This window comes from Sus scrofa, chromosome 11, assembly GCF_000003025.6.
Source record: "Sus scrofa isolate TJ Tabasco breed Duroc chromosome 11, Sscrofa11.1, whole genome shotgun sequence".
Lineage (NCBI taxonomy): Eukaryota > Metazoa > Chordata > Mammalia > Artiodactyla > Suidae > Sus > Sus scrofa.
This window is the reverse complement of record NC_010453.5, coordinates 64,678,948-64,693,193: the sequence shown is the minus strand read 5'-3', so window position 1 is coordinate 64,693,193 and position 14,246 is coordinate 64,678,948. Positions and strand designations below refer to the sequence as shown.

General features: G+C 40.6%; 1 long non-coding RNA gene across 1 annotated transcript; it reads right to left on the bottom strand.

Annotated features, from left to right (window-relative positions):
* Nucleotides 1,509-13,053, bottom strand: LOC110255847. The gene is made up of 2 exons (XR_002336729.1): nucleotides 13,021-13,053; nucleotides 1,509-3,518 (listed from the first exon to the last, which is right to left on the bottom strand). It is a non-coding gene; the product is annotated as an uncharacterized LOC110255847 (long non-coding RNA).

Genomic DNA, 14,246 nt, shown 5'->3' with positions numbered 1-14,246 from the left:
CCGCGTGCTTGTTGGATTTTAACTCTGTGTGAAGGATGAACAGTTCGGTTTAGGCCATCAGGTCAGGACCTCCTCAGACACACCTTCCACAGTCCACACAGCCACCTTCATCCACACCAATCCTGCTCTCCTCTCCTGGTGATGAGGAGTCACCAAGGTCACTGATTCCATCCTTTGCGTCTGTGGATAATCTTGGCCCATCCATCATCCCAATGAAAGCAGCTGTGCAAGGGTGGGAATTACATCCATTTTCCATATGAAGAGGCTGAGATTCACAGGTTGAGACACTTACCCAAGCATGTAACTCCAGGTACCAGGCTACAGGGTGACCACAGCCCATTCTGTCAAGGAAGGTGCCAGTGTGTTATGCCAGCCCCTTAGCTGGTTATCACTCTCCTCTCACTCTCAAGTCTCCCACTTTGGACAGTATATTCTTTGGGCACCCACGTTGCTAGCAAGTGGCAGAGAAAGAACAGACAAGCTGATCTGTGTGACTGACTCCCAACCCAGGGCTTTCTAGTATCCCAGGCTTCCTCTTAATATTTCACAATTATGAAGTTTAGATGGAAGGTTTGTTCTCAGTCATTATTCATTCAGCAAACCTTTACCCCCTGTGACAGACCCTGTGTGGAAGGTGTAATTACTAAGTGAATAGGGCACAGTTCCAGGTCTCTAGAAGCTCATGGGTTAGTGAGAAAAGAGACCACCTATGCATACTCATAATCAGGGCAGGCTATATAATTTACAGGACCCAGTGCAAAATGGAAAAGAACAGGGTTTCTTGTTTAAAATTTAAGTATCTCAAGATGGTGACATCAGGACACTAAACCAAGTATGGTCAGTGTAACAAATGAGAGGAGTTGAGGGCTTTACAGAAACACAAGTTCCCTAGGAGATGACTGATGCTTCCTGAAGAGCTGAACACTGGGCTGACCTCAGAGAATGAGGGTTCCTCCCCTACATGGACCTGCTCCTCTATGTTCAGATCACAGGGCATGAGAACAGGCACTTAGTCATCTTGACTTAAATGTCAGCCACCAAGAGTGTCCCTCCACAGTACACACAGTACACACAGCTCTACCTCTGGACATGTGACACACACCGTGGGGGACGTGGACACATGACGTCCAGATCTCCCTTCAAGGACTTGTCCAGCTGCCAGAAGTGCTGCCACTGGGCAGCCTTAAACCAGCAGCCCTTCTGGGGGCCACATACGTGCAATGACCCATCATGTGGATGCATAAAGACCAGGCCATTGGTCATGTCAGGAAACCCTGAGGGGCCACCTTCATCCAGAGCCCCCACAGGGTCAGCTCAGGTCATCTGGGCAGCATCCCAGCTTGATTTTTCCCTCTGCCCTGTCCTGTTTCTTTCCTCCTGATTCCATGAGTGTTGATCCCAATGCACCCCTAATACACATCCCAACGTTAGACTCCATGTGAGTCTGTACTCCACAGAACCAACCTGCAATATGTATCAAAAAAAAAAAAAAAAAAAAAAAAAGATTCCAGGGCTCAGGATTTTTATTTGAAAATGACTGGTTATTTATATACTTACAACTTTAAAAATCCCCAAAGAGAATACAAAAGTATAGAAACAGGACTTTGGGTATGAATATGGTTAGCTTTGGTTCAAAATCCATAATCTAATGTTCTCTGACCAAATGAAATTAACTTATATATTAATAACAAAAGAAAACTGTTATGTTGAACCATAGAAAACTGCCATTTTATAGGTTAAACAAAAGTTGAATATTCCACGTGGTTCGAGCTAATAGAAAAATGAATTAGTATTTGAAATTTAGAAAACCTTACACTGAAGAATAACTCATGGATAAAATATGTAATCAATAAATTAAATCACAAATTAGAAAATACATAACACTATGGTTATTGATAAGTACCTAACCTGTAGGTTAAAGCTAAACTGGGTCTACTTACATTACAAAAATAATTGTTATTGTTTCCAATTTAAGTATTTTGAAAAAAATCTCAAAGGAAATGAAAAGTTGCAAAAAAGAATATCATGACTAAATAGAAATTTTAAAAGACAAAGATCATCAGTTAAGCAAAAAAACTGACTCTGAAAATTAATAGGCAAAAGTCATGTAAGATTATTCTTAAAAAGAAAAAAGGCCCAAAGAAAATTAATAAGCCAAAATGAACACAATTATAGATGCTACAGAGATTAAATGTATGAGATGTTATGGTTAACATTATACCAATCAAGCTCAAGATCCACAGGAAAGAGACCCACTCCTAGAGAAATAAAACTTACCAAAAATGACTCTGTAAAAATAACACACTGGGGGGTTCCCTTCATGGTGCCCTTTGTGGTTAATGATACTGTCTTGGATCCACAAGGATGCAGGTTCAATCCTTGGCCTCACCCAGTGGGCTACGCACCTGACACTGCATGAGCTGGGGTGTAGCTCGCAGACATGGCTTGGATCTGGCGTAGCTGTGGCTGTGGCGTAGGCTGGTGGCTGCAGCTTCAACTCAACCCTTAGCCTAGGAATTTCAATATGCTGTGGGTTTGGCCTTAAAAAAAGACCAAAAAAAAGAAGAAAAAAGAAAAAACACTGAATAGTACGAAAATAATTATCAAAATTAACTAGACATTGATTGTTGCACAACACTGTGAATGCCATTAAAGCCACTGAATTGTATGCTTATTTTATGTTGTATATACTTTATCACAGTAAGAAAGGCAAAAAAATAAATCCTTCCATGTAGAAGACAGTCACATGTGTGTCCTTCATCATCAAATCCAGAGAAGGGCTCCTTTTATGAGAAGCGTATTTTCTCTTCCTTCTCTTTTAGAACATGTAAAGATTGTGTTTCTGTATTTTAATCATACGTCATTCTAACTTTTGGAGGAGGGGACACCTCTCCTATAATGTCACACACTAAAGTATATTTTTAGTTTTCCATATGAAGTATTTGGGTGGAATAATGGATCCTAGTTCAGTTAAAGGAAGTAGTGAGTGAAAATGACAACTTTAAAGTCTTCAGGTGAACAGAATCCCTGATACAACCAGAAAGTAGGAGGCAATTGGGGCAGTGGGGAGGAGCAGTGAAATCCTCTGTGACAACTTTCTCTTATACCTTAGAAAATGAGCTTTGGCTCTGGAGTCTCTCGAGGCACAAACCCTGAGAGACAGCTTTTATTGGTGGCCTGAACCTCTGATTTGGACAAGAAAAAAATAGTGTAACATATATATAAAAATAACAAATCATTTTTCTAAGAGCTTGAAAGTACTGGGTGAAGGTGGAGAGGAAAAAAATGAAAATAAACTAACATCCTGTATGAATAAATATTCGTTGCTGGTATAAAAACAGCACAATACAGTTTATGCAGTGCAAAAACTTGGAGAAATGCCTCTGCAGTAGACTTGACCTCACGGCAGGATCATAGTGCTGCCCCCAAACTGTTCAGGCGGAGGCCCATCCACTGGAAACGTTCAGAACCATGTGGCCATTGTGAGTGATTTCTGGCTATTTCCTTCCCATGTGCACCTGAGGGGGAAAAAAAAACAGAAATAACATGTTTCAGGGTTTTCAAGTAGTTGTCCCAAAGCCATTTCCACGTCCACCTCTTCGTGTGAAGCAAGTCACAGCACGAGTGGAGGCACAATTTAAAACCCAGGGATGTATTGGTTCTAGGGAGGAAGTAGCCCCATTAAAACCCTCCGTGGGGCTTGGACTTAAAGCCAATCAACCTGCACATCTACTTTAGTTCTGATCATTCTGATTCACAGAGATCCTTTATCACTATTTTAAAGTAAAAAGCAAAGTCATTTTCCTGACTCAAAACCTGGACATAAATTAAGAACAGAGTGACAAAGAGGCTAGGAAATCTAGCATCTGCATGAGAGTTTCTCATTTTCACACATAAGAGGAGCACAACAACAGTTTTTGATGTTGACATCAGGTTGTAATCCCTATATTTTACGAATTTGGGCAAGCACTGAAACACTGGTGTATATGTATGAAATTTCCTGGTGTCTAATTTGTGCAGCAAAGCAGTTGCAGGGCCTATAGACATGGGATCTGTGGAGAGTGGGTGACAAGAATGAAAAGAGAATCAAAAGCTTAACAAGGACTCAACTAAGCAACTTCTCTAAAATGGAAGATGAGACCAATGATACGACAGTACTTTGCCAGGCCTTTGAGTTCTTGATTCTACCAGTTTCTAGCTGAACTGGAAGACATACAGGTTTTCTGATAAATGTATAACCAGAACATAAAGGAAATGAAACACTGTCAAGTTTCTCTGTTTCACCATCATCAGTTTTTTGGAGCTGTATCTTACCTCCATTCCTGGGCAGGTGCACAGAACAAACTGAAATAATGTCAAGACTTGGGAGCTCCTATCTCTGAATGTGTTTGGCTAAAAAAGGACTTCAAATGGAATCTTTTTTCCCCAAAGAAGAATGAGAAAAGTTTCGTTTGAGACTCGACAACAGAAAATGTACTATCCATCTAGGCTGGCTCATGTCACCTGCTGGGTCACTCAGTCATGAGACTGCAGATCTATCTTATAAAACCTGGCCCCAAGTACATTTGTGGGTCCTGTCCACAAAGTCATCAAGAGAAATGATGGGTTTTACACACGAAATAGAAAAGCGTCAAGACACCTACTTTCCTATCAGGTGTACTTTCTTTTTCTCTTGATGCTGCTTGCATAACTGCTACCCCCCAAAGAGCACTGAATATGAAATGCTATATATTCAAATGCCCCTTAAGTTAAGGAGAAAAATAGGAAATTCTTCAAGAATGCTGGAACCCCACTGGGTGAAATCAGAAGTTACTTTCATTGTAATGCAAGAAATTAAAAATAAGGCAGGAAGCCTAATTGCATTGAATCTCCTGCCTCCATTTTTAAAAACTAGCCATATCCTGTGTGGTTATATATTTAGATACTCTCCAGGTAAAACTAAAAACAACCAAAAGAACAAATGGAATTACATTCACTTTTTTCTGCTTGACAATCCTCCAAAAATCACCTGGTTCCATTCCCCATAACTCTTTCTCAATGTGATTTGCTATAAAGACAATTTTAATTCTAGCAACCTTTAACCCAAATGGCCTTTGTTTCATGGTGTGAAATATTTGAAACCGAGACTGAAGATGAGCATCTTGTGTATAAAATCCTTGATTTGACCTTTCTCTTTCTCATGTGTTACTATGGTGTAGACCACACTCTGGCTGACAGCACAAGTGAGAGAAGGCATCTCTTTCACAGGGCAGGTTGTGAAGGGGGTTGAGATGACTGAAAGCTTGTTAGCAGAGTCCTCATGGATGGCCCGAGGCTGGAGTAAGGAAGCCCGGGCTCATCTCCCTCTCCTGGGGTCACTGCAGATTCTGGAAACATCACTTAAGCTCTCTCCACAGTGGGGGCCTCATTTGTGAAATGAGGCAATGACCTACCTCATAGGAACCAAGGGATGACTACAAACCACAGGCTGAAAACACACCAAGCTAAGTGTTGGGTGTGATCATGATGCTACTCAGAGACGTGGCCCCTTAGTGACTTTGAGAAATTACTTAGGTTCCTCTGCCTCAGTTTCTCCATCTGAGGGATAATACTGCCAGCTCAGAATGGTTGTGAAGATTAAAAGAGAAAATGTCAAAAAAAAAAAAGTTCAAATTCAGAACAAGTAGAATATAAGACCAGTGGGTGGTGGGTTTCTTGGCCCTCTCCCCACCTTCTCTTGGGCTTGGTTCATTATAGTTCTTCCACTGCAGGTTGAAACTAAGTCTAACTCTTAAAATCGAGCTAGTAGATAAAGCCACTGTCATGGAATTAGAGCTTACTAAAAGCAAGAGAGCAAGAAAAACTCCCCTGCATGAGTGAAGTCCAGCACTTGGCTCAAGACATTGAGAATTCTGGCTTAAGACTCAGTCAGTTCATCCTCATTGAACAGCATGGCCCTGGTTCAATCCCAGGAACCCTCAACCTCCTCATCTTTAAAGCAGTCTAACTTTTGTGTATATACTGGCACATATATTATCAAGTTAAAAAGTACTGAATAGTAAGAGAGGATTTCTACTTGTAACTTAATGGAATAATGCATTTTCTCTCCCCTCATCCTTACAGAAATCACCCTAAAAAGGATAATTGGCAGATAAAAATTGAGCCCAATCATTGATGAAATCAGGAGTTATTTTAAATCCCAAATGACGAAATATCTGGACAGGCTGCCGTATGCAACTGGATCTAATGCGCTGTGGCAAGGCAGAGAGAGGGTGCTTAAGGGGAACAGATCTCAGCAATCACGGGAGAGCATGGTTCTCCAACTAAGGGGCAGATTCTAAGGTGCCAATTCTAGGATCATGTAGAATCATTATCTTTGCCTGAAGCACACACACCGGTGATGTCCTAGGAGAAGAGAGATTCTGAAATGCAAGCGGTATGAACTGCCCATCACTGCAGGCTAGGCAAGAATACAGGCTAAATGAATACATGTTCTCAATTTCTCTCCCACTTGCTGATGGACAAAGAAAAACACACACCCTCTTCTATCTTTCTGTGCCATGAGGAGCTTATGTATTACAGAGAGCAAATTCCATTCAGCCTGAAATGATGCCCTAACCACAACTACCCACAAATATACGATCTAGAAAAAACTCAATGCGAAGGCGAGTAGTAGGAAAAACAATAACAAAAAAAGCAGTACAATATCTGTAACATACACAAACAAAAAGAATGAGGAAAACGAACAAAATGAGCATGTGAGGGATGAAAAAATACTCACTTAACAAATGAAAATTACGTAAAAATATAATGCAATACAGTCAAAGAAAATGGAGAACAATCAACCTGTGGACAATAGACATCAGAGCACAGGAAAACATGGTACAGCAACAGAAGATGATGAAACACGAGTTGACAGATGCCAAAGTGGAATGGAAGAGAAAAATGAAAACATCAAAGAAATGACAGTTCTGAAGGCCACACAAAGAAGATTAGCTACAGCTAAAGAAATAATAGAGACATTGGAGGACAGGATGGAGAAAGAAAGCCACATCACTGTAAATTGATAAAAATTTTAAAAGAATTAAGGAGATAAAACAGACAGGACAGGCAACATATATATTACAGATATTTATAAAGAGGAGACTCCCCTCAAATAAAACAAACTCAAAGACATAACTCAAGCAAACTTCTCGAAATAAAACACTTGATTGTAGAGACCAGGAGTACGTGATGTCCTAGGAAAAACCAATGACCTTCAAAATAAAGAAAGAATCCTTTGTGCATCCAGGAGGGAAGATTAAGTTATTTGAAATCAGAGATGTGACAGAAATATGTTTCATACAATTGACCCTTGATCGAGGTGGGGCTGAGTGGCTCTGACCCTCTAAATGGTCAAAAATTTGTGTATAACTTTACAGTCACTCCATATCCACATAGTCAAACAACTGTGGATCAGGTAATATTACAGCACATAGTCACTGAAGAAACTCTGCATACAAATGGACCCATGCAATTCAAACCTGTGCTGTTCAAGGGTTACCTATATGTACAATAAGTCAGGGATTCTAACTCCAAGGGACCCCCCCCCTTTAAGATAACATAGAGCCTTGTTTTCAAACTTTTTTGGGGGCTGCCATCCTCAACACTAAATATGTTTAATTTTACATTGAGTCCCAGTACAGAGTCACCAGCTCTATCTAAATTTATGTACCCTGAAAGGAATTCATGAAATATCTACTACTTCTAGGAAACACACATTGCTGTTTTTCGTCCATTCCCTTCTTTTCTATTGCATTTCTTAAAACTTGCTGGTCACCCCTGACTAAACAGATTTCATAGCCCCACTCATGACTTCCATACCACACAAAGTTTTAAAAAGGCTAAACTAGAGGACAAACTTTAGCCAACTAGAGGTGTAAAAAGTGTCCTTTAATAGAAGTAGGTAAAATAATAGAGGTCTAAGTATTTTTAAAGATTTGAAAGTAAACAGTGAAAGAAAAACTAAACATTTAGTAGAACATAGAAAAGGAAAATAATGATGTTTATAATGTGGAGTCAATAATAAGGAAATAAAATATTTCTAGAAGAAATTGAAGCAATGCACATAAAGTGCAAAAAAAAAAAAACCAAATATTACAAGCTATAAATTTAAAAGTTTTAAGAAAACCTAAAAACTGAAATCATAGCACAACAGCACTAAGACAAAATATACCTACAAGGCCAAGATTAAATCTCAGAGCTAAATCTAACTACCTGTCACCGAAGGAGACACATCTACAACTGATATTAAAAGCCGGTCAAAGATATATCAAGGAAATAAATACAGGGGACTCAATTTCAGTTTCGAACCACTCTGGATTCAGGGCCAGAGACATTAAATAAATTGAAGAAAGGAACTCTAAAGTAGTACAAATACATAATTCATAGTGCAAACCCAAGTCATGAATATCTCGGACTGAAAAATCATAACATTAAAATTATCAAAGCAAAAATGACAAGAACTACAATGTGAAACTTGCTATAACAGAAGACTAATTCCCCTCTCTCAGTCTAACTCATACCAAATGGACCAAAAGAAATAAGGATAGCGAAAACCTAAATAATGTAATTAATAAAAATCACTCTAATTAAAAGTTAAACTCTGTATCTTAAATAGATAATGTCCATCTGTTAAATACCCAAAGAACATCCACAAAACTTAGCCAATATACTACATCACCAAAAAATATTAATATATATTGTTTTGGGGTAGATATACGACAAAGAACATTTTTGTTTAATCACAAGGCAATGAAATGAGTGAAATGATGTATAAAATAGAAAACAAATATTTAAAAAATCTTCTAACTAGGACATTGGAAAGATCTCCTTCTCAAATAATTCTTGGGCTAAAGAGGAAGTGAAAACCAAAATTGCAGAATCTATAGATAAAAACACAACTATGATAAAAGCACTACACACCAGAACCTATACGTTATAGCTACAACACTATTCAGATAAAAGTTCTCATACTTAAAAATATTTATATTAAAGAACAAGAAGGAATGAAATCAAATGCATTTAAGAAGTAGGAAGCAACAACAAAGTAAATCAAAGGAAGGGAGGAATTATTAAATATACAAAGCAGAAAGAGATAAATTATAAAGAAGAATACATGTTGAAAGCAAATTTCTTCTTTCTTTGGGGGAAAAAACAATAAAACTGCAACAATTAATTAGAAGGGAAAATGAGGAACAGGAAACAGAGAAAGCAATAAATACTCTGTAGCCTTTCAAAAGAATGAGATAACTATGCACTGAGAAGATCTAGAATATAATATTAAATGAGAACAGCAAGGCACAGCTATCATTTGTGCTTAGAAACAGGAAGGCCACACAGGCCCAAATTCTTCCTGATGCACAGAACATGTCAGCAGAACAAAGGTGCTGCCGGGGCTCCACTCCGCGGGAGGGGCTGTGTGGTGACTGGAATGGCAGAGTGATTTATTCTTTATCCATAGAAATCTATTTTTAAAAATAAAGTTTTTGAATTTGGTAGCATTAGATATATCATTTGTTTAAAAACTGATGATTAAAATTACACTTTCATTATTTAGATTTTCTAAAGCTACTTAGAAGAACTGTGGGTACGTTTTATTATTATTGGGAGGTAAGGGCTCAATCTACAGCCTTTAAAGAAATGATCCCACTTTTACGCTGTAAAAGGCTCTATATTCACAAAGCACTGAAGCACATGCCCTCTCATCTGATCCCTGTAATGACAGAGGGAAGAAGCCCGCAGGGCTGTAACCCCTGCTCTACACACAGGGGAGGACCCTGAGGCTCAGAGACCTTGGGGACATGAGGCCACGTGGCTGCTGAGTGGCTCCCCCACTATTCACACCGCCCCAGACTCCTAGATCTAGGATGTTAGCATATCTTAACTTTGGGGTTATAGCTGGTGGTACCATGAATAGATACAATGACACCTCTGCTACCCACTGGAACAAAGAAACTTCAAAATCCTCAATCAGGTCTGCGTTACCGTTACCGCAGAAGGAATCATCCTTTGTTATGGGCTGAACTGTGTCCCCTCCAATGGTACATGCTCAAGTCCTAAACCCCCCACCCTGGTCCCTCAGAAGATGAAAATATTTGGGGACAGGGACCTTACAGAAGGGATTAGTTACAATGAAGTCACATAGTTGGGCCCTGATCTAATCTGACAGGTGTCCTCATAAGAAGAAAAGTTTAGGACACAGGCACTCAGAGGGAGCATGTGAAGACACAGGGAGAAGACAGCACCTACAAGCCCAGGAAAGAGGCCTCAGGGGACACCGACCCTGCTGACACCCTGACCTCAGCCTCCAGCCTCCAGACAGTGAGGACATGAGTCTCGTTAAGTCACCTGTTCTGTGGTACTTTGTATGGCAGCCCCAGCAAACTAATGCACCCTTCAGCACAGAATCAAAAAGCACTGTCCTGACTATTTCCTGATCATCGAAATGTGTCAATGACTCGGGTCACCTACACTAACATTTTCAGAGAAGCAACTACGTGGTCAGTAAACATGACTTGGAAGCACCTTTTCCCAGATGCTGAGTTTTCTTTTCAAATGAATGAATTCTGTTCTGTTAGAGTGAAAAGCTTGCTGACTTAGGCTACTCCTCCCAGTGTGACAGGAGTGACATCAGAAGCTTGCACATTTACAGAGCTGACAATCTGATACTTGTTCTCCTAAGAGGGCAGAGCATATACAGAAATAATGGCAGGAAGATATTCAACTGGGATGAGAATCGGGATGTGTATCTCCTTGTGTCTTTCTGTAGAGGTGACCCGAGCCACTGGTAGGGCTGAAATCCAGGAGTGATGCTCTGCCACCCTGTGAACTTGGGTGACAATCCCTCCTTGGTTACCAGGTCAAAGGAGCAGCTTCTCAGACTCAGCACAGAACACGGTACCTAGGGCGGCACCCACCACCCCCAGCAGGTCTGCTCTGTGCTCCCTGGACCAGTTCTGTGACCCTGGGGGAGCCTTTGACCTAATCTTGACCCAGTGGATGAGATGGGTTAAAAAAGGACTGGCATGAGGATTAAGTGAAATCACACATGTGAGAACTAAGTAAAACACATTATAAAGAACTACACCAAAGTAAATTACCATTAATATTGTAAAAGTAGGTACAAGATCACTAGACCAGGAATCACGAGATTTCTAATTCTGTGACCTATGTCTGCTTTGTTTGTAGGTTACACTTGACTTAAAAAATTAATTGAATGAAAAGATTACCAATTCTCTGTCTGCTGCAAATAAATCTCATACCAGTTGTATCTATAGGGCCGTCTTCCTCCTTACGGCTTTAGTTTCCTCACTTGTAAAATCAGGGTGTTGAATCCTATTATCTTCTGTTCTTTGGCCCTATCTAAAATCCTGTGATCTATTTCTCATTGCTCAAGGTCTTGATAATAGATAATGATAACACACTTTTTAAACAAAGACTTGGACACAGAGGTAGGGCACATCTCTTTGAGGTGAAATAACTAAGGGTGAATGAATAAAAGGGTTTGGGAGATTCCAGGCTGTTCTGTGTTAGGTTATACAGGGAATCTCCTAAAGGATTATCAGGTCTCAGACAGGAAGCTTAGACTGGGAGACGAAAGCACTCTGTCCATTTCAGGCACAAATGAATATCGGGCTCCAAGTGCGGCTTCTCTGCATGTGCATACAGTCTGAGTATTTGTGGAAAGTCTCCACTGTCCCTAATCCGAGCTTGAACCAGTGAACTCTGTCAACTCCTCAGCCAGCTCTGTGACCCTGGCAATCTCCTAGCCTATGAACAGTGGAGGCACTGCTCATCATGTCTTCATTTCTAGGCGGGAGGAATGAGGTGAAACCAGGACAGAGAGAACTCAGGTACATTTTAGATAAGTCATTCATACAAAAGTACTGTGGACACTGGGCCATATCTTTAAGAGATATTTTAAATATTACACAAGTAATTTTATTCTGCTTACAAGTGAAAATCTGGGAAATGCAGAAAAGTATGGAGAAGGAAAAATGCTCCCATCATTTAAGGCCCAGAGATACGTTTGGATGAGAAGCCCCCGTCACATCCAGTTGGAACCTCCTCCTACCTGAGCCACGCTCTCAAGGGGCAAGGACACCAGACCTCCTTCCCTCCTCCATCCTCCATCAACCCCACTCTCACCTGGTCGGATAGAACTACAGGCAGCTGCATGGCAATGGCTAAGTCTCTGAAGCCAGACCTGAGTTATCACATCTGTAGGACAAGATACCACCACCTCCCCTCTGTTAGAGCGACACCACGTGGCCTGAGTGTTACTTGTGGAGCACCTCCTCACACCGCCTACAGGCTTAGAGCTCCACACCCCCCAGCTCTGCACAAAGGCTTTGTTAAACCCCAAGCCCCATTCAGACTACAGTGTTAAGGCTGTGTGAATTCCTGATCGTCCTAATGACAACTGTACCTTCTAGAAGGTAGAGGAAGCTTAGGGAGGCAACCTAATTCTAAACAGCAAAGAATAGGGAGATAGTATCATGTTGGATTTTCTTACAAATTAGAAACAAAAAACAACCTAAACCTTTCCCTGGTAAGATCTTTAGACCGAAATAGTCCAGATTTTCCCCTCAACCTCTCAAATTTCCCGGATGTTCCCTGACAGCACTTGCATCACAAATGGGCTGAGGACCAATCAGGAAAAATGCAAAGGGTCTGCAGAATGAGAGTGATCTGTGCTGTGTGGGAATCTGAACCCACAGAGTCCAAACCTGTGGAAAGTCTAACTACAATCTCTCTCTTATGCACATGTGCGTGCACACTGAGCACACACACATCCTGCCCCACCCACACCTCTTCTGCAGATTCTCGGCAGACCTGCCTTCAACCTGCACCTTGTTGTTAAGGCCCACCATGAAGCTTCGTCTCTGAGGCTCATAATTGCAAAGGGCACAGAGCGCTTGTTACCAGACCCCTCATGGAGATCCTGAAGAGTGAACCAGGGAAATGAACTTTAATTACAATTCTCTGCTTGGAGCTCACCTGTGTTGCTGTCTCAGTGAGGGCAGTGGCCTCGCCTCCCCCAGGGTTGCACCATCTTGTAAAATAGGCTGTTCTTATTTTGCAACAACTTATATGGCGAATGTATTCTTTTGTCTTCCTGAATCCAAAACCTGATAATCAGGAGAAAGAACCTATTATCAGACAATGTTCCACAAATGATATAATCAGAAATATTTATTCACATGGAATTGTCACATGATTAGATTAAAAAGAAAGAGGAAGGGGCTCTTACTCTGCTTTCCACTAACTAGTGGCTTTGCTTAAGGTGCTGGAGAGAAGAAAGTCTGAAACAGTTGGCCCAAATGATACAGCTATAGACATAGTTCTGATGTTAAGGGTACTGAGTTCTTCATTTAGGTCATTCTTAGACTAAATGTATTTTAAGAGAAGGTGCTGAAACTCTGAACAGAACACAGGTTGTTTTTCCATAGCTAAGGACTGCAGTTAATTCTGCCCCACGGTATTTAACTAGAGGCATTTATTAGATCTCTTAAAGGCCACCGTCCTGTTAATCTTTTGCTTATCACTGGGAAGCACTGCTAAGGCAGCTTGCTCAAAAAAATTCAAGAATAACTGAATTTGTCATAACCAAATAATAATTTAAATGTCCTCTAACCTAGAATACCAATTTGGATCCCCTGAATGTGTAATTTAACTTAATCACAGTATGACAGAATATAACTACTCCTCCTAATGTTGAAAAAGAAGGAAAAAAATGCATTTTTTTGGCCTTTTTTTAGGGCCACACCCATGGCATATGGAGGTTCCCAGGCTAGGGGTCTCATTGGAGCTGTAGCTGCTGGCCTACAGCACAGCTCATGGCAATGCCGGTCCTTAACCCACCAAGCAAGGCCAGGGATCGAACCCTCAATCTCATGGCTTCTAGGCGGATTCATTAACCACTGAGCCATGATAGGAACTCCCAAAGATGCAATTTTAAAACACAGGTCTCCACACCTCTTTGGTCAATTAATCTATGAGAGAGCAGGCAAGACTAGATAATGGAGAAAAGACAGTCTCTTCAGCAAGTGGCACTGGGAGAGCTGAACAGCTACATGGAAATCAGGAAATTAGAACACACCTTCACATCATATACAAAAATTAACTCAGATGGTGTAAAGACTTAACTATAACACATGATACCATAAAATTCCTAGAAGAAAACAAAGGCAAAATATCTTGGACATAAATAGTTGACATATTTT